The sequence below is a fragment of the Corapipo altera genome, unplaced genomic scaffold (genome assembly GCF_003945725.1).
Source record: "Corapipo altera isolate COAL_440 unplaced genomic scaffold, ASM394572v1 22b, whole genome shotgun sequence".
Classification (NCBI taxonomy): Eukaryota; Metazoa; Chordata; class Aves; order Passeriformes; family Pipridae; genus Corapipo; species Corapipo altera.
This window is the reverse complement of record NW_020884876.1, coordinates 8,893,931-8,914,633: the sequence shown is the minus strand read 5'-3', so window position 1 is coordinate 8,914,633 and position 20,703 is coordinate 8,893,931. Positions and strand designations below refer to the sequence as shown.

The following is a 20,703-nucleotide window of genomic DNA, read 5'->3' as shown; positions in this document are numbered from 1 at the left end:
GTCTTTAAGGAATAGGATTTTCAGTTCCTTCTCTGTTTTTGCAATTACCTGCCCTATAACACTTAAAAAAATGTAGATATTTCTGTTAAATTTAGCAGGCATATCATGTGAGTTAACTTGTAATTTTCCCCTCTAGACTTTCTATTTTACTATGATGACTAGGGTACACTTCTTAATTCTGTTTCAGGTGTTTTGAAAGCAGTCATATTTATATCATCAGACATATTTTAAAGTATCTTATAAGAACAAGTGTGCATTATTACCTGTATAATTCTTTTTATATAAATACTTATGTATGGAGGTATTGTATGTAATTGTAGAACTCAATACTCTGTGTAAGTGGGAATATATGTATAATACAGAACTAAAAGCTTTAAATATAGAACACAGTTGTGTAGAAACTTGAAGATGTTGCACATTTCACTTGTTAAATACCATTATACTAAGGCCTCAGTGAAAGGCTGTTGAAAGCTCTTAATAACAATACTGTTTACTTGCTGTTGATCTCTAGACTAACAGTAGGGAAAATACAATTTTTTAGTTTGCCTCCCCCCCCCAGATGAAACTAACCTGAAAATATTTTAATTATCAAAACAATAGGGAAAATAATCTTGCTGATAATAGAGTAGTATATTTTGTTTATTGTGCTTATTTTTTGCTTCTAGGCTACTTTAAAATAGCACCCTTTAGGTATCAATGGGTTGAAGTTCATTTGCAACACAAATGTAATAATAAAAATAGGTCAAATATATTCCCATTATCGCTCAACATGCTCTAGTTAAAAGATGGATGTAGAAATGGCAAAAACTATCCAGCTGCTCTACATCAAAAACTAGTCTAAGTATAAATAAATACTTGGAAATGTTTTGTCTTTAAATTGAAAGGAGTCTTAAAATAAAGAGTGATTCAATTCAGTGTGACAAATGAAGTATGAATTCAGTTTTAAAATAAGTAATAGGAAGGGTTTTATTTTTGTTCCTTTAACCGTGTTTTACCCAGACATATGAATATTGTATTTTGTACTGAACAGTTTTATAAGGTGAAAGTTGCCAATTGTTGGAGTCAGTGCACATTTTCCAGGCCACAGCCACTGAGCTGACCTAGGAAAGCAGAGAGATGTGAAAATCTAGAATAATAGAAAGCATTCACGTCTCAAAGCTGAATTTCAGCTGTGTGCTTGAAAGTAGAAAAGGGCAAATATGGGGGGAAGTATCTCTTCCCCAACTCAGAGACAGTTTCAGCGGGTCTTGCAGCCAGCTAGGGCACTTCCTACGGGGTTATTACTCATTGCAGATATCCAGCAAAAAAAAAAAATCCTGACTTTTTCATGTGATAAACAATGACAGAAGCTCTACTTTGGACTCAGTATGATCCTTATATTTTATGTAGTTACAAGGGTAAAGCATCTTGGACAGGCAAGAAATTATTAAATATCCATGTCAAGGAACTGGAAAATAACTACCTTTGCTTTCATTTGTGTTGGAGTAGTTGGGAGCAGCACTGCAGGAAGTAAAAGCAGTGTTTTGCTGGGTGTAGTGAGGTAGAGATCAAGAGCAAAATAATAGTAAAAATGCTCCATTTATTAAGCAGGTTTTCTAGAGCAAGGATCCAGTGATTCTGTTTCCTCTTGTCCCATCCTTTGACGGAGCACATGTTCTGACCTGCTGTCTAATTACTGAGCAAGAAGTTTTCAGGTTGATTTACATGGGGTACCTGTTGGATAGGCAAACTAGGCATTTCCTACTTGGTAACTTGTTCAGGTTATGGGTTTGGTTTCGGACTTTACTTGCACTTTTGTTCCTTTCAGGATATAATAAGTTCAAAAATGTTTCAAGGTCTGTTAAAACTTGCATGAGATTAAGAGATTATAAGACTACGTTAAGTTTTGAGGACTCATGGTGGACAACTAGATGAACTTCTGGAGAAGAATGGACAGAAAAGCCAGAAGAGCAGGTTAAGTGACTAACTTAAGGAAGATGGATTGGGCACCAGGTGGCACCCTTTTCCCATATCAAGCTAGTAGTTGATGGATGGTAATTCATCAGATAGTTTTGATAGGCTTTCAGTAATTTCCTTTTATTGACACCAACATCCTCTCCCCATAGTAGCTTCTTATTTATCCTTTCATTGGTTTTGGCATTGTTGTCTTCGGCTCAGCAATTTGGGAGGCAGCAAATGTTGTGATTGATGCAGAGCTGCCAGGGTGCTGGTTGGCTTGTTGATCAGGAACTGATGCATATGTCCACTGGCTGCTTCCTCAGAGCTGCTAGAGGAGACAGTCAAACAGGCAAGCAAATGTCTGCATCAGATGAAGAATATGTAGGAGGCTAAGTGCAAAAGTAACAGCAAAAGGATTGGGAGAAAGGAGGAGTCAGGAATTTATCAAAAAGTCATAAATAACTGAAAATCAATGCTATGGACAGCAAGGAACATGGAGAAGCATATAGATAAGGAGACTGTAATAAATTTGAGGTAAAGAAAATCATGGAAAGAAGGAAAAGCAAATGTTCTGTCTGCTCCTACTTCAGGAGTTTCAAGAATAACACCTAAAACAAGCCCCATTACAAAGAAAATAAATAGTAATAAGGGAAGAAAGAATCCAAGAGAAAATCAGTTCAATCTTTTTTTTTTTTTTTTTTTTAAGGCAGTTTATGGAAAACCTACTTCAGGCTTTGATGTGGGAAGACAGAAGGGACAGCTGAAACAGAGTATTGGATACCTGATTATATTCCTATTTTATCGTCTGCCCAGTCTAGCTTAAACCCCTGGTTGTTCATGATTACAGAGCAGTAGCTTTTCCATCTGGTAGCCAAGTTTGTGCTCTTCAGATTTGCATCTCCACAATTTGAATGGCACTGTTGCTTTTTACACTTTTTCCAGAGAGGCTTAAGGTAGAGAATGTAAACATTGAAGCTGCCAAGACAAAATGCATTCTGAACCTATAGTTAAAACCATCATGTTTCCAGGTAGTACTGCTTGCTGAATCCTGAAGCATGTAATAATGCATTGCTTTGGAAAGCATTTTGTATCGTTAAGATAGAAAAGCATATTTCAGCATCTGATAACTAAAAAGAAACTTTTCCAAGGCTGCTGACCCAGATGCTTTAAGATGGGTTTGAATTTAGCTAAATTTTATTTCAGGCTGCTTTTACTGACCTTCCCTCCCCCTCTCCCCTTGCACATTCCCTTGGTGGTCTTTCAAAAGCCAGGTGTCTGGGATTGTCTCCAGCCTACTCTGAAAGCACCCCAGGCCTTGGATTAATATGTGAGTGCTGCCTTTTATTTAAGTCCATCCATTTACATAATGCCTGCTCAGTCAGACCCACTTGTGATGTACAGCCAAGTTGAACCAAAACCTCAGCCAGGTCAGTAGTGCATGGTCCTGTTTTTTACTGAATTTAACTTAAAATGTCAGACCTTTTTGCAATGAAAACCAAAGAATATTGCAAAGGTGTTTCACAGAGGGAGGTTCTTGAGATGTTTGATCTTTGTGTAGAAGAACTGGAGAACGAATAGTATGTGAAAATGTGCTTCTGCTTAAAGGGTGTGAGTGTCGATCTAATATCAGGGTGAAAATTTCATTGTGTATACATGACATGAAGGTACGTTATTAGTATAAAAAATAATTTCTGTAACACATAAAACAGATTTACCTGGACTGCATCAGTGTCATTCTGTTATACCAAGTTCTCACTCTAAAAGCATTGTTGCCATTAAATGAAAGACTTTGAGCCTCATTTTCTAAATGTAGTTCTGAACTACTGAGATCTCAAAAACCAAACAAATAGTTTCTTGTTATCCTTTGCAAGCATGTTGAACTATGGATTGTGTTTTTTTGGTTTGGTTGGGCCTTTTCTGATGATCACAATTGTCAACTTTTATACCTTGACATTGTTTTTTATTAGAGTCCTTCTCAATATTGTTGAAAGTGGGTCACAGGACCTAACTCAGGAGTGGAAGGGACAACTACACAAAATAGTGAACTTGACTTAAGATTGTGTTTAAAATGTTCACACTGCTGAATTTGCAAGCAAATGGTGTTGTTAGAGATTGTTTTGGCAAAAAGTAGTATCCAGATTCTCCTGCCTGGTTAGCACTTGAGCAGCAAATAAAGTACGGACTTCTACGAAAATAAAAATGATCAATTAAAAGAGACAAATTTAGGAATACCTGTGACTTAGTGTAGTGATAGGCTTTATTGTCACTAGTTTCTATTATTGATGTTGTAGCTTAGTATGAATGTATTAGAAGGGCATTATTTTCTCAGTATTTGTCTCTGCTACTTTTTTGGGGTTTTCACATGAAAACAGAGCGTTTGAACCATCAGTTGATTCCAGAACTTAGATATATAAAATTCTTGGTACTTACATAATATGGTACTGCTTGATTTTCCTGATGAGCAAATAGTTGTTTCCTGTACTTTGTGTATGTCATTCACATCTTTATGGATATATTTCTTTAGACTGGAATACTGTATTAATAAACTGTCAATATGAGATTATTCTTGCTCTTAGTTTATGATGCTATTGTTTATAGTTCTTCTATGACTTAAGAAATGATAGTGATTGCATTTTATTACCATTTCTAAATTTTCTTATTGATGAATGTTATCTGACTTGAAATTTTTAATTTTATAGATATTCTGAACATGTGCATGCAAAAATCATAATTTTCTTTTGCTGTCTTTTGACCCTGAGTTATCCTTTTCACTTTTAAGTTGGGGGCTTTTCCATATAAATCAGAATTTTTTGCTATGTTTTTTATAGGATGTCAAGATTTTGTTTTTGCCCTGCACTTACACTTATGAATAAAGCAGAGACTCATTAGGAATAGCTTAAGAACACACTATCTACTCTACAAACTAGTTATCTACATTTTATTGTAAAATCTTGACAGTAGGCAGTGGAGTTATACTAAAAGTTTTCTTAAAAAAAGGGAACATAGAAATTATTAGATTTCACAGCAGAACAGGTCTAATATGGGGAAGATAATTGCATAAAATTGGTGCCAGATTGGGTCTTGTTTGTCTATTACAGCAAATGGTTAGGCTAAGAAGAAAAAACTTCAACTTTTAAGATAGATTATGAAAAGAGATATGAATATTTCTAAATACAGAAGTGTGAAGGTTGTAAATATTAAAAGTGATACTTAAAAGTTTTCATAAAAGTGACAAGAAAATAACAGAAGTAAAAATAAAAAAATTTGCAGATTGAAATAAAAATTCAGTGTATATTGTGAAATAGAAATATTTATTAGGTGTAAGTTTGATACTCTGTTGGTGAAATTGTTACTATGACAGTAACAGCTCGTGGATGTACCTGGTTCACCATGGCGTAGAGTGGACAGCATAGAGGATATTGGGATCCTTGGTGGTATTCGGTAGAATTTTTTTTCTTGTTTCATCACATCATAGTTTATCTGAAAGATAAATCCGACAGAAACTACTGTGCTCTTTGCTAGATTTTGATGTTACTGAAGGGGAGAGCCTTTCAAGAAGGATCTGCCTTCTGTCTAAAATGTCTTGTCAACACCAAAAATGTGTGCATGACAAACCTTTGGCATCTTAATATTTTCATCGTAGTTAGCAAGCAGTGATCAACTTAAGAGCAAGTTCTGATTTTATCATGGAGGTCAAGATTTGATGGTAATGTGCCTTTTATGTCCAAGGCAGCAGGGATGCTTTGCCTTTCAAAGCGTACCTCTTGGCCCACACTTCAATGCTAGTTGGTATCACAATACTTTTCAGTAGTCAGGGGCCCAAGGTGTCCAAATAATTCCTCTTTGCCAATGGCTTCTGGAAAGAGTTCTGTGGAGCAGTTGGCATGGATTGTGGTGAGAGTTTTCCAGTGCATGATGGTGATGGCTTTACCCCAGCTTATGCCAGCATCTTCAGCACATATGGTCTATGGAGCTTTCCATTAACTTCTGCAAACACTGAGCTCCCCTTTTCACTGTCACCTAGTCACAAGGTCACCATCTATCATGAGAATTAGTATATGACCTGCAGTGTTTTATATAATACAGTGGCACTTTACTCTTCCTATACTGCCTTTTCTTCCCTGTCTGCAATGGTTGAAGCTTATCTTGGCATCTTGGTATGCAAACCTCTGGAAAAAGCCCCAAATACAAGTAGCTGATAGTGTGTTAGCAAAAGGTGAGCACTGGGAACATGTTCAGTACCATTTCAGGAAACTTGCAGAGTAACTCATTAAAAAAAAAAAAAATCAAAAAGTTTTAATACTCTTGGAAATTTAGTTGTGTGGCCATATTTTGCTGTTGATGAAACACATCTTAGTCCTGGTTTCAAAATGAAGTTTAAAGAGATGCACTTGGTCTTTCAGTGTATTTCACTAATGTATATTTTAATTAAAAGTAAGAATTTCTGAGCTTAACTGATTGGAAATAATTTGTACAGAGGGTTGAGGAAAGGTTGAGCTTGTGCAGGTAGTCTGAGGGAAAGGGCTCAGACAAAAATTTGGTCATTATGAATGTATTGATCAGAGAGAAAAAGATAAACCATTGTGACTAAAGGTGAAAAGGAGGGAAATGCTAATAATAAATGGGTCGTAGGTGTTTAGGCAGAGGAGGAGGATTTTGTTGCTCATCTGGCACAGATTCCTAGATACCCTTAGCCTAATTTCATGAAATGTTGTTAGATTACTTAATGAAAAGTCTTCAGTCAGAACTTCAAGAGAAAGACAGTTGTGACTTAAAAAAAATGTATTTGACTAAGTATTTTGTGGTTTGTGATTAGCTGAAAGAATCATATGTAACAGAAATCACATTCCTCTCTAAATATTTAGGATTTGACAGAAATATCTTAAAATTGAGAAGCTTAATTACTTTTGTTTATTGTTGCTTGATTATCTGGCATTTAAATTTTAAGAGATGACTGCACATTTTTATTTTTTTTTTTATAAATAATGCAAAATAAATAACAAGAGAAGGGTTTAATAGAATTAAAGTATTCTATTTTCTGGGTTTTTTTCCATATATGATTTTTTCCTTTTTTTAGGGTTTAAAGAGCATTAATATTGTGAATTGTGAAACAATTTCAAGTGTGAGTATGGTAAGACAGGATCCTTGATTTAACCACTTGAGAGGGTATAAATACATTATAAGCAGAAAGCTTCTATACAGAACTGACAACAGCCAATTCTGACCACAGTATAAAAATTATCTATTTTAAAAGGCTGAAATGCACATAAATGAAGTATACAACTTTAAACATTTTAAGTGGTTATTTTTCAATCTGCAAAACAAATGCTATTTCCATACTAGAAATTCTTGTTAAAGAGCAGGTTTTGTGATGACTATTGGATTTAAATTACTAACATTCAAAAGGCTTCTGTATTGACTTATCTGTCAAAAAAATTGTCTTAAATAAAATTTATTGTAGCATGGTGCAGTTTTAGTGGTATGAAAATTGCTCAGCAGACTGTGTAACAATACTTGATTCTTCCTTTGTGCTGCACAAAACTCAGCGATAACAAGAGTTTTTTTAATATGTGTTAATAAGGCATGTAAATTTCCTCCCACTTTTTAACCTTTGAGTCATACTGTCAGTTTTGACATTTTTTAAGTCTGCTTATGGAGATTTGTGTTGTGTTTTGAATATGGTAGGAAGGTTCTAGAGATACATACTGACAGCTTTTCAGTTCCTAAATATCAAGAGGAAATTCAACAATGCAACAGTGGAAGAAAATTGAGCTTCTGTTATTCTGACAATAGGTATTTTGAGATGAAGAAAACATATGGAACTTGCTAACAGAGAAGTCCTAGAAGTAGCCAAGCTTAAGGAGGTTGGGTTGTTACTGTTTTTCTTGGCTAGTGTTGATGCTGTGTCGTAATTACTGAGGAATGAGTGGAGCTGGAAGTCATGGGTTCCAAGTAGAAACTTGAGTTCAATCTGGTTTTTCAAGGATGAAATATAAGAAAGCTTCCATTAGAGATATATCTGATACTTCAAGGCATAATGTGTTATGCTGACCTTGGGGGAGAAAAAAATCACACTGACAATAGACTGCAAATTTTAAATATCAATGAAACTTTGATACAATATCACAAGAGAATGGGAAACTGTCTTCAAAAAGTAGAATTTAAAATTCAAAATTGGGAAGCTTTTGAACCAATGCAAGTTGTTCAACTTGTTTTGCATTGGCTAAGATTAGGAGTAGTAATGATCTCAGATTAAAACTTGAATCTAATGCATGACTCTGTAAGACCCCAGGCTCTAAGATACAAGCTCACCGAAGGGGTTTTGCTTTAAAAATATACAAGGCTCCACATATTTGCCTGCTGAATTTATTAGAAGAGCCTTCAGTTCTTCTAAAGCCTTAAGATAGCACAAAGGAGAAATGCTGCACATGTTTTCTCAGGGGGTACTTTTACTGGTAAACTTTAAAGAATAAGGGAACTTGGCAAAAGTTTAAAGGGCAACATTCAACCAAAATAAAGCATTCCACAAAACATTGACTTAGCACATGCTAACCTATGCAACTTGGCCAAATCCAACCTGTCCGGTCGTAAGCTACCCAAAATATTTAGAAAGGAGATTAGGAGAATAAGAGGAAGTAAAGAGGGGGAAAAAAGAGAATTATAGCTACCACCTCTAGATCCAGGGTTGATCCACGTACCAGGAGTCCAGAAGATAGTAGGGCTCAAAGGAGCATGGAGAGCACATTGCTGCTTTTGTTTGCTTTGGCCCCCCTATGGCCACACCTCCGCAGCCCCCAGGTGGGACTTGCAGCCCACTGACCACTCTGGGGCTCCGGGGAGGGGTGAGGGGCCTGGTGTGTCAGAGGCTGGTTTAGGGAGAAAAGGGGATGTGGTGTGGGGCAATGCTCCTGGGCTGCTTTTGACTGACAGCTGCCCTGGGGTTGCCCAAGGGGACTCCAAGGGTCTGAGTTATGGCATAGGGTGTCACCTCACCTTTGTGAAACTTACCCTGTCGCTTCCCTCCACCCCCCCATTTGAGTTGGTCCAAGTCAATAACAAATATAATAATCCAATGTCTCACAGACTCACATAGCAAAAATAGCTGGTTTTTTTTCTCTGTTGCACAAGTCTGGATCTTCTTTTACATTAAGTTAAAGTATTTTTTTTTCAGTTGTAGCAAAAGTACATGTTGAATATCAACCACTTAGGACTGAAAAGATTTTAACAATTAGGAGAAGGAATGTACTTGATATCCCCTCCTTCAGGCTTTGGTCCTTTAGAGTCTCACCCATGCCTTGACAACAGAGCTCAGCTATGACGCAAGGTTTGTGCAGGAACAGGTAGGAGCAAGCAAGAAGTGACCAGGTGAAGTATCAAATGAGTGAAAAAAATGCATGGTCTTTGGTTTGGAATAGGGAGTGTTGAGTGATACAGGTACATTGCTTAACTGTTTACCTTTGCTAGGAAATTTTTTTAAAGAGCTTTTTAAAGAGACTGTAAGTCTTTGTGATGGATTGTTTAGTGTTTGGTTATGTTGTGTTTGTTTTAGAGGGGCTTGGGGAGTGGAATTGTTTGTGTGTGTGCTGGTATATTTTTCTGGGCCAAACAGGTACCTCAATCATATTTCTTCAAGGTTGTTTTAGAGCAAACTGCCTTATTATCTGTATAATTCCTTGTTTTGTACAAAACATATTACCATAATTCATAGTATTTTTTTATGCTACAAAAACCTCTGATACAATCTCAGGATTTTCTCTCAAAACCACTTAATTTTGGTGGATTTAGCACTGCTATACTTTGAGACACCGTTGCTTTATTTTCTGTATACAGAATTTTGCAATGCTTATGGTTACGTGTGGTTAAATGTAACTGTAAGGCCCCAGTCTCGCAGGTCAAGCTTCTTAAAGGGGCCTTGGTTTTTTTACACCATGAGAGGACACAAGGAAAAAAACCACAACAATGTTTTTCAGGAGCTTAAACCACAAACTTTTACTGGCAAACTTTAGAAAATAAGGGAAATTGGCAATTCTCAAAGGCAAATTCAATGACAGTTAAGCATTTCATGAAGCATGGACTTAGCAAACTGCAGCCCATCCAACTTTTAAGTTACCCAGATTGCAAGAAGAGGAAATCAGAAGAAAGAGAGAGAGAGAAAGCAAAAGTATAACTACTGCTGTGTTTCCAGCATGGTAGGAGCCAAGGACAATAGGGACACAACACATGGAGGCCTTGTGCAATGATTTTTATCTGCTCTGGCTTCCTGCGGGCCACCTCCCCCCCAGGTGGGGCTTCCAGTCAGCCAGCCATTCTGGAGCTGGGTTAGGGGTTCCAGGGCCACGTTGTGGAGCAGTGCTTCCAGTTTGCCAGTGACTGAGAGCTGCTCTGGAGCTGCCCCAGAGGCTCTGGAGGGTGGGGAATGTGAGCAGTGCACTCTCTCACTTTGGCAGAACTTGCCCTGCTCCCTCCTACACACACCTTAGTTGTTTCAAGCCAGTAATAATATTTTCCAGTCTCTCACAGTAACTAAGCTGGGCTTGCAGCTTAGGCTATGCAATATCTGGCCTTATGACCTTTTTATCAGTTTCCATTTCCTAAACACTTCTGTTCACTATTTTTTTTTTTAATCATTTTGGAAAAGATGTATATCCGAATTGACTAACATCTCAATCACACATTTTTACCTAAAATCAGTCAGTCCTGTGGGATAAATCAGACTGCTGTGTGGACTTTTTTTTTGTTACTGAAACAATCCTTCATATGTTCTGTAAAAGTCTATTTTTATTTCTTTTGTGAAAATTAATATTAAAAGGTTTAAAAATTAAACTAGAATGCATGCTACAATGATTTGTTTAATTGAGTGACTTCTGTTTAAATAGTTACATGAGCCACGTACCATGTTCATATATATTTATGTAGTCATTTTCAGATGTTAACTGGAGGTAATAAGATTTAAATTTATGATACAGCAGAATAAACAGTACAGTCTATAAGCACTTGAGTGTTTGACCAGAAAGTGTTATAGATCCTTGCAGTGATCCTCTGTAGAGACCTTATCAAGAACTTGACCAAAGCTACTGAGTCACGCAGGTGGTTCTGACTTTCAGAACATAAGGTCGCAGTTTGAGTGAAGTCTCAGATAGCAAAAACGCTTTCATTTTTACTGAGACAACAAAGGCCTCTTAACACTGCTGGGTAGTTAATGTTTTCTGAGTGGTCTCTCAAAGACAAAGTGCTTGTTGGTTACAATTCCATTATTGTTCTTCCTCGTGGTCTGACAGTGCCGTACCCTTCAAAAGGAGGAGAGCACTGAATTATGTTGCATGCTGTATGTGTCCAGTCATCTTTTCTGATCAAGTGAGTGAAAAAAGATGTGGAAGATCTTAAACCAAAACCCTTTCTTTTCAGAAAATTTCCTGCCTCTATTTACTGAATTCATCTGTGAATGAAACATGCACTGCATGTACAGTTTACAGTGTAAGATCAAATTGTCCAGAAGAAAATACTATTTGTCTATGGCAAATGCACCAAAATATTCTATCTGGCTTATTTTTTAAAAATGTCAATGCTTTCAGTATGTGCTGCTGCAAGAAAACAGAACATTTTATCAGGTGTTAAGAATCTGTCTGAGCTGTAAACCCTAGGATAATTAGAATAATTAGTCTCTAGCCTAAAATATTTCTACTATGTAGTTAGTTATTGTGAAGTAGGAAGCAAAGTGCATGTTTCTTTGATAAGTAGATGATCTAAAAGTGTGTCAATTAAAAGATTCTGGGTATGAAATTCCAAATGTACAGGTATCAAAGGGGGCAAACAGAATGAAGCAAATGTTCAAAAGCGCTCTAAGATGCTTTAAAAGAAAAAATTACAGAGAAGAAAAAAATCAAGAATAGAATATTGATGATGTAAATAAACATTATTTCCAATTTTAAATTGGTTTCCTGATGCTATAAGTATACACCAAGATGTGCTGGGCAGCTTGTTTATTCTGTACTTTCATTAAATGAGTTACAGATATTAGGGCTTTTAGGTAGATATTGATGATGTTATATTTATGTAATCTCAATTTTATTTAAGTCTTCTATATTTTGATAATCAGAGCACACAATTTAAAGATATTATATTACCTGCATCTAGCACATCCTTAGTTTTGAAGTGCGTAGAAGGCTTGTTCACTGTTTATTAGTTTTTTGGATAAAGTTAAGGAAGTTTCACCTGAAACTAATATTAATATTACAAATCAGACAATTAATTAGTGGTTAAAGATATTAACATTTGCTCTATAGAATACCGTAAAGGTATCGTAATTATGGACTTGGATTCTTTTCATGCCTGCCACCAAATTTATGAAAATAACATTTCTCCCTGGTTTTCCCATTTATCAAATAGGAATACTTGCAGTCCTGATCAAGTGCTCTGATGCTTGTGGAAGATAAATCTCCTTTGTGAGTGTGTTCAGTGTTATAAGTAGCATTATCCCTAGAATATCAAGAGTTCCTTCAGGAGAATGTATTTTCAAGGACAGTTTTTTTCACTTTGGTTGCATGCTCTTTATTTTGCTTCTTTGTATACAAATTTAAGGCTAAAATGGGGCTTACATGTCAGCGTAATATCTGATCAGCAGAATGCCCTCTGCTGAATAATACTGTGACATATATAGCACAATGCAATAAATTGGGTAGGAAGTAGTAGCTTGCTATTTTGGACGTAATTAATGTAGTTTTATATTTAACACCTCAGTCTTTGCATTCAGAAATAAGTTGTCTTTCTAATGCTTCTTATTAATGCTTTATTTTAGTAAGTGGATGTACAAATAACTTTCCAGTTTGATCCTAGTCAGTGGGAACCTTCTAAAACAACACTCTAAGCTTAAAGCAGCTTAGAAAAAGTGTGTGTTATATACCTACTTATAGTTTTCTGCTTTTCCTGCATTGTGAGAACAGGTGTATTGGTGGGGAAAAAATATTCACTGACATGCCTGAGAGATGAAAAATAAGCATTTATAGGAAAAAATGAGAAACTTTATAAAAATATGAACATTTTCTTACAGTTTATTTTCCCTTCATATGACTAAGCAAATTGCAAATAACAGTGAAAGAGATTAAAAGGTGTTGATATAGGATGGAAAAACTAGAACCATGCTTAAACAATTATTTTTCTCTGTAAAGGCTAAAAAACCAACCCCCAAAAAACCCTACCTTCCTCCTCATCCCCCAGAAAAACCAAAGCAAACCAAAAAACTCAAAACAATAAGAATACTCAAACAAACAGAAAAACCAAACCAAACAAAAGAACTCCCCATGGCCTCCCAGAAATCAATTGCTGAAAACATAGTTCAGGAGAAGCAAGGAATATCCTTGTTTTTATTGCTTAGCTGTAACACAGAGTAGCCAGTAGCCAGAAGTTTAGGAGTGGGTTTCGGGATTCTTAAGTAGAAAAATGCGGTAATTGATGTCATAGTTAATGCCTGATTTGGGCTGCTGCTCTTGTATACATTGAGTCTTTAAGCTGTATAAAGCTGTGTGGTCAGGAACTGTAAGTTAAAGATGTGAGTCAATCAACTACATGGTTTTATCTTTCAGTCTTTGTCACAGTAAATTATACAGAAGGACTCACAGATATGACCCCAGGTTTGGGTGTTGTTTGGTAGAGGAAGAATAAACAGTAAGAAGTTGCAAATCAGAAAAGATAACCACTAAAAAAAGTTGGTTTCAGACTACTTTATCTGAAGGATTCTTGGGATGTGGGGATCGCGCTGGATTGCAAGCAAATATTTTGGCTCATCTAGTAACTATTTTTAGACAGTAAAATAAGGATAATCTGGATGATTCTTTAAAATGTTGCTAAAGCTGTAAAATGGGAACAGAAATGCGGAGTTAACACCTTTGTAAGCTGAAATATCTTTTAATATAATTGAAGTTTTACTAAATGTTCTAGTATGAAGAATTTGTGTCAAAAATTGAAATGGATTCCTTAGGACAGCTACCAATATATGGTCTGTTGACTGGTTTAACTGTATAGAAGAGAAATAATTAAAGACAATCTGGCATTTGTATATGTGGTTCCTACAGCACAGAAACTACCTGAACACTTTAAAGGTAATAAGATGATATTTTTTCTGCTAGCTTGTCCTAATTTGCTTCCTTTTTTTTAATATGTGTAATTGACAAAATAGAATGTGCCATTTTACTCAAGAAAATGCACAAGCATTTTAGTTAGGCCTTTATGAAGCATGGTACTTGTCTTACGTAAATAATGTCGACAATTCAGATGAGTATTGCACTAATTAATGCTATGTGGTCTGCATGGCATTTAACAAACAGAATAACTTTGTTAATGCATCATTAGCAAAAAACTTAATTCTTTTTCATCTCTCATAACAGGGTGTGCATATGTAAGCCGTGTGTTTGCTGTCCTGGACTATAGTAGGCTTGTTTTTTCAGTCTTGCTAAGTTTCAAATACTGTGTTGATTAGCTGTACCAGTACCATGTGTAGTATAATAAATGACTTGAGCACCAACACTAAAAAATATCTCAAGTAGGCTAAACTATATTAATGACTTAATAGCAGTATGTTCTTACATATTTCTGTGTAGCAGATGAAGTGTCCCACACAGGTACTTGCACCAAGTACTTAATCTAAAGCACTGTCAAGTGTGCTTTTGAAGGTGTCTGCAGGTGAATATGCAGTACTTCTTGTCTGTCCAAACAGCATAAACATGGAAAAATCAACTGCAAATGCAGAATGGGAGAAAGTAATGTCTTGCCTGCTGTGATGCTCATGAATCGAGAGAGAGTTTATGTTAATGATTCCTGTAGTGGAGAAGAGCATAGTAAGCCTAGACTTTTGTTTTGAAAGGTAAACAGAAGTTGCTGGAATAGAGAGTTGTTTCCTTCTTCACGAACAGGTGTGGACTGACAGGTTTAATTTTGTGGAAAGAAAAATTTGTCATATTAGTGCTAAATTTAAGGTATTGTCTGTTAGCTGCATGTTTCTTCTGTTCTGCCTTTGTAGTCTAGATTAACAGTGGAAATATGTACATAGAAAACCTACTTGGGAATAAAAATTTGCAGCAGAACTAGGTGCTACATAGAGATTCATAAGGGTTGGGGGGGGGAAGGAAATTTGCATGGGGTAGCTAAAACGTGGAAATATTCTCTGGGGTGGTATTTAATGAGATATAATTAGATAAAGCAATCAGTCTGTTTTTATACTATCTTGGAACTTTCTTGTAGAATGTGACAGAACAAAATTCAAGTTATGTTGTTTCTTTTGTAGTATATAAGGCTGTATCCAGTAAGGAATTTAAGGAGAGGGAGGAGGGTGGGCAGGAAGGAAAATTTCCAAGTACCTAGATTATTTTAACAACTAAACCATGGAAGAATGTGCTATTAAGTTCAAAAAAGAAATGGAATGTGTTGCCATAGAGCATTCACTGAAGTATATTCATGCAAGTGAAATACTGTTGTCTGAAAAGGATGAGTTAAGGAAGGGCTCTCCTTTCTGAATGAAGAGCACGTAAAAGCTTCTGAAACACTAGGAACCTTCCCTCCTATTAAGAATTAGTTTCACAGAATCACAGAATATGCTGAGTTGGAAGGGACCCACAAAGATCATCAACCTTAGCCCTGCACAGGAGCATCCCCACAAGCCACACCATGTGCCTGAGAGTATTGTCCAAACTTCTCGAACTCTTGTCAGGCTTGGTGCTGTGATCACTGCCTTGGGGAGCCTGTTCCAGTGCCCAACCACCCTCTGGGTGAAGAACCTTTTTGTAATATCCAACTTAAACCTCCCCTGACACAACTTCAGGCCATTATCTCAGGTTCTATCACTGGTCATCACAGAGAAGAGATCAGTGCCTGCCTCTCCTTCCCCTCATGAGGAAGTTGCAGGCTGCAATGAGGTCTCACGTCAGTCTTCTCTTCTCCAGGCTGAACAGACCAAGTAACCTCAGCTGCTCCTCATACATCTTCCTCTCAAGGCCCTTCACCATCTTCGTTGCCCTCCTTTGGACACTCTCTAATAGCTGAATATCTTTCGTATATTGTGCCCAAAACTGCACACAGTATTCAAGGTGAGGCCACCCCAGTGCAGAGCAGAGCGGGACAATCCCCTCCCTCAACTGGCTGGTGATGATTTGCCTGAATCCTCCAGGACATGGTTGGCCCTCCTGGCTGCCAGGGCACTGCTGACTCCTATTCAACTTGCCAGTGACGAGGATCTCCAGGTCCCTTTCCGTGGCACTGCTTTCCAGCATCTCATTCCCCAGTCTGTACGAACATCTGGGATTACCCCATTCCACGTGCAGAATCCGTCACTTTCCCTCGTTGAACTTCATATGGTTGGGGATTACCCTGGCCTCTAATTTGTCGAGGTCTCTCTGCAGGGTCTCCCTGCCTTCGAGGCGTCAACAGCTCCTCCCAGTTTTGTGTCATCTGCAAACTTGCTTAGTATCCCTTCCAGTCCTGCATCCAAGTCGTTTATGAAGATGTTGAAGAGCACAGGGCCCAAGATGGAGCCCTGTGGAACCCCACTAGTGACAGGTCACCAGTCTGATGTTGCCCCATTCACTATTACCCTCTGTGCTCCACTCATGAGCTAATTGCTCACCCACCTCATGATGCATTTATTTAGCTGTGTGCTGGACATTTTGTCCAGAAGGATAATGTGAGAGACAGTATAGAAAGCTTTACTAAAATCCAAAAATATTACATCAACTGGCTTCCCTTGATCAGCTAAGTCAGTTACCTTGTCATAAAAGGAAATCAGGGGACTTTCCTCTCCTGAAGGCATGCTGACTGTGACCGATGGTAGTGTTGTCTTTCAGGTGTTCTTCAGAACTTCCCAGGATAATCTTCTCTGTAAATTTACCACGCACTGAAGTGGGACTGACAGGCCTGTAGTTTCTGGGGTCCTCCTTCTTTTTCTTCTTGAAAATCAGGACAACATTTACCAGCTTCCAGTCAGCTGGGACCTCTCCGGATTCTCAAGACCACTCAAAAATCATTGAGAGAGGTTTTGTGATGATGACAGCTAGCTCTTTGAGGATTCTTGGATAACACCCTTGATTTTGGTTCCTTCTCCCCTTTTCTTTAGGGGGAGTGGAGGGGGGGGTAGGGATTGAAATTAAATGATAACTATTTATTATATCAACAAAATAAGAGCATATCCCAGTGTCCTGGAGGCTGTTAGCTCTCTGAGTGTTAATCTCAGAAATTCTAAAATTCACTATTTTTGCTATGTGCCAGTCATTTAATAATATTCTGTGAATCATGAAGGATGCTATACTCTTCAGGCTACTTGCTATGGCAGGAGTACAGCGAGTCTGAATGCAGAAGTTGTATTCCTGGAAAAAGAAATGCTGTTATAAATTATTCTTTGGTTATATGTGAGTAATTATTTAGGTTCAGAGGGAGACCTCCAGGTGTTGCCTCATTCTTCTCCTTGGTCAGCCCAAAGTAGGCCTGGTTAGATCGGGTTACTCAGTGCTAGATCCAGCTGAGTCTTGAATATCTGCACAATGGAGACCCCATGGCCTCTCTGAACAACCTGTGCTGGTGTTGCCCATCCCTATGGTAAATACTTACTGGTTTCACATGAACTAGCAAGCAGGAACAGACTGCTTCAGCTTTCTGTTACTGTCCACTGACCCCTTTTCCTCTTCTTTCTGAACCTGAGCATAAACCAAAGAAGATGCTTTCATACTGCATTCTTGCTGGACTGCAATGAAATGCAGAACTTGCTGCTTCCCCCACCTCTAGTCGGTGAATAGATATTTTGAATAAGTATGCTGCTTCCCTCTCTCAATGGCAGTAAAAAAATACTTTAGCTATTTGTTCAAGTTGTTTAACCACAATGATAATGGACTTTATAGGAGTCTATATCTGGGGATATAGTTTTTTGCTGAGGCAAGGTGAATCACAGTTTTTGCCAGAACGGTATTCCCCTGAAGTTTCTCCCAGTGAAAAAACTTTATTGACTGAAGATGTGTTTTACCTGCTTCCAAAATAATGCACTTCTCAGCCTCTGTGCCCCAGGTTTGAAAATTGGGCACTCATTGTTTGTGTAAGGGTGGTAGTAACTCTTAATTTATTGGGCAAGGGAGGGGCTACCAGAAGAATGAACTATTATTTTTTAACATCTCAAAACCTTACATTTGTGTTATTGTAGAAATAAAGGAATATGCTGAAATATAAATTTGAGTAAGATTTCTTTTCAGAGAAAGAACTGCATAATACGTTTCTGCACTGTGGAGTGAAACAATTTACTAGGCTAAGGATACACCAAAAAGCTTAATCGTGTGTCCTTGTTTTCTGAGGCAGCTATTTCTAGGAATAGCTGTTTCTAAGCTTTTTGTTCCAATTTCTGTCAACTAGATTTCCACAATGAACAGCCCAAAGGAGCCTAAACAGGAGCTTCTGTTGTGGAGTGCATTTTCTTTTTATTTTAAAGCAGTGATTAACCCTTTTTAAAACTTCCTTTTGATGTGACCAGACAAAGAGAGACTCATATAGCCCTTTGGGATTTGCTTGCAGTGTGAACCTTCTTCAAAAATCATGACCTTGGCTGTCCAAGTGATAAGGCTCTCAAGTCATTAAAGTAGATTTAAATGAGAAGAAAGCAGAGTGTCAAGTGTGTGTATTTAGAGCTGTAGATCTAGTGTAGCAATACTTTGTACTAGTTAAAGCACATGTGAGTATATTAACCACCCAGGTTGTTGCTGACAGGATAGAAACCAAAATTAACAGCATGCAACAATACAGTGGGAAAAATATACCAACATCCTCATATCTTAACATAAGCATTTAATACATAAAAATGAATATAGGTTATACTTAGTTTTGTCTGGGGCTAGGAATATTGATGAAGTCTTTCTCAGTAACAAGGACATTCTTTGTGATGTAGATATATGTATACCTCTTCTTTACAGTCATAACGGCTTCTTGTCAAATGAACCAAAAAGTCCCAAGCGAGACTTTCCCATCATGATAGAACAAGAACTCAATAACTTGTTATTCAAAATCCTGTGATAGAATACATTTCTGTCTTGAGAAATTGGGTTCTTTACACATTTCCCTGGGAAAAAATGCACTCCAGTGATTGTTTCAATGTATGCAGTGGGTTATAAAGGGAGTTTCAGAGATACTGTACTTATCAGCTGCACATGAACAGTTTGTGGTTTGAAGAGGGAACCTGGGATGGTGAAATCCAACCTTCTGTATCCAATTTTACTCAGTGGAATATGGCATTAAACAACCCTATTGTGTGTTTAAAATTTCATTTTGTCTGTTGGAACACTAGACTATATAGTTTATTTGGAGAAGCTTATGGATAGTTTGTTCATCTTTGTTTCATTTTCTACTTTATATATCAGATAATGTGAGGAAGTATATTGTGAAAATCAAAGGTAAACCTTGAAGCTCAGTGTGGTGTTAAACTATATCTCATGTCTTAATTATTTTAGTGGGGCACAAAAGTTGTGCCCCTTTGATTTAGATTGTACCTTTGAATTAAAGTCAGATTGAAATGAGGACTAAAAATCAGATCATTGTGAAATATGTAATTAGGAAAGGGTATGGATCTTTTGTTTCACAAGAACTAGCTGCAGACTTAAACGTCCTCAGAAAAGAAATTATTATTCCTTTTAATATGTGAACCAGTCTTTGGCTATATATTCTGACATCAGCCAGTCTTTTGGATTTTTAAAAAGTATGCTAGTGGTGGTGGGTTTTTTATTTTTTCCACCGTGGCCTACATTTATTTACTTGTCGTCTTTTATACATTTGTTTTTATACAATAGTTTACAAATGGAAGATTTTCTTACGATATGTATTTAGGATATAGTATAGCTAATCTGTAGAAGTGCTTAAGCTGTGCAAATGTATATGCTGAATGTGTGACATGTACTAGAAAACTGTATCACTATTTATAAAGCTTTTAGCATTGCTGTTTATTGCAATTTATTTAGATCCGTGTTTTGAGCGTGTTGTATTGTTCGTTGCTTCTGAGACTTGAAGTGGAACAGCCTCACAAAGAAATACCCTTTGATGATAAGATTGCAAAGTAAGAATGAATGAGCAGAGAGAGTATGCCAGGACTATAATAATGTTTGTAACATTCATTAAACTGTTGGTTAAGTAATGTATTCAGACTGACTAGTGTTTCCCAGCTTCTACATCGCCCATTATGTGTTCTAGTAAATTAAAACTAGGAAACCTTTGTTGGAGTTATAGTGCTCAAACTGACATCTAATTCCCCCAGACAATAGGTACAAGCCTGCAAGCCTCTCTAATTCTTTCCAGCCTTTACATTTATTGATTCTTTTGCAAATGTGTTTCATCCAATCTATTACAAACAGCACTGGTTAGAAGTGTGAAGTTTACCACCTTTGACCTAAGGCACATTACAAATTATAGCTATCTGACATACAGTTGGGCATCCCAGACATACTTCTAATCAGAAGAAAATTTGGACCCTTAACTGCTCAACATACCAAGCTTTGCCAAGAAGGACTGACGTTAATTCTTTGATCGGTCTGGTTTGGAACTGAATTTAGTTCAGCTATCATTTGTATTCTAGGCTGTAAATGTTTTATTACTTGAGTTTGCTTATGTAAGTAGTTTATTTTGATTCAATACTTCATTTTCCCTAGTCTTGAATAATGTTTTGCATATACAGATGTAAGTTTCTTACTGCAAAGTATGGATTCAATTTTTTTTTTAATGTCAGGTTTTTTCGTCTTTTATTATTGAAAAGTTACCAAA

General features: G+C 37.0%; 1 protein-coding gene and 1 long non-coding RNA gene across 3 annotated transcripts in view; one reads left to right on the top strand and one right to left on the bottom strand.

Moving 5' to 3' along the window:
• Positions 1 to 20,703, top strand: part of TENM3 (teneurin transmembrane protein 3) — a 1,300,501-nt gene that overhangs the window by 905,170 nt on the left and 374,628 nt on the right. The window contains exon 11 of one of the 2 annotated variants that reach the window (XM_027636350.1): positions 13,873 to 14,033. The exons of the other annotated variant lie outside the window; for it this stretch is intronic. The gene's annotated coding sequence lies outside the window, so the exon portion shown is untranslated. The remainder of the gene's footprint in view (positions 1 to 13,872; positions 14,034 to 20,703) is intronic. 2 annotated transcript variants of the gene reach the window in all.
• On the bottom strand, positions 1,923 to 9,210 carry LOC113943936. Its single transcript, XR_003526509.1, has 3 exons — positions 9,185 to 9,210; positions 5,319 to 5,418; positions 1,923 to 2,266 (listed from the first exon to the last, which is right to left on the bottom strand). It is a non-coding gene; the product is annotated as an uncharacterized LOC113943936 (long non-coding RNA).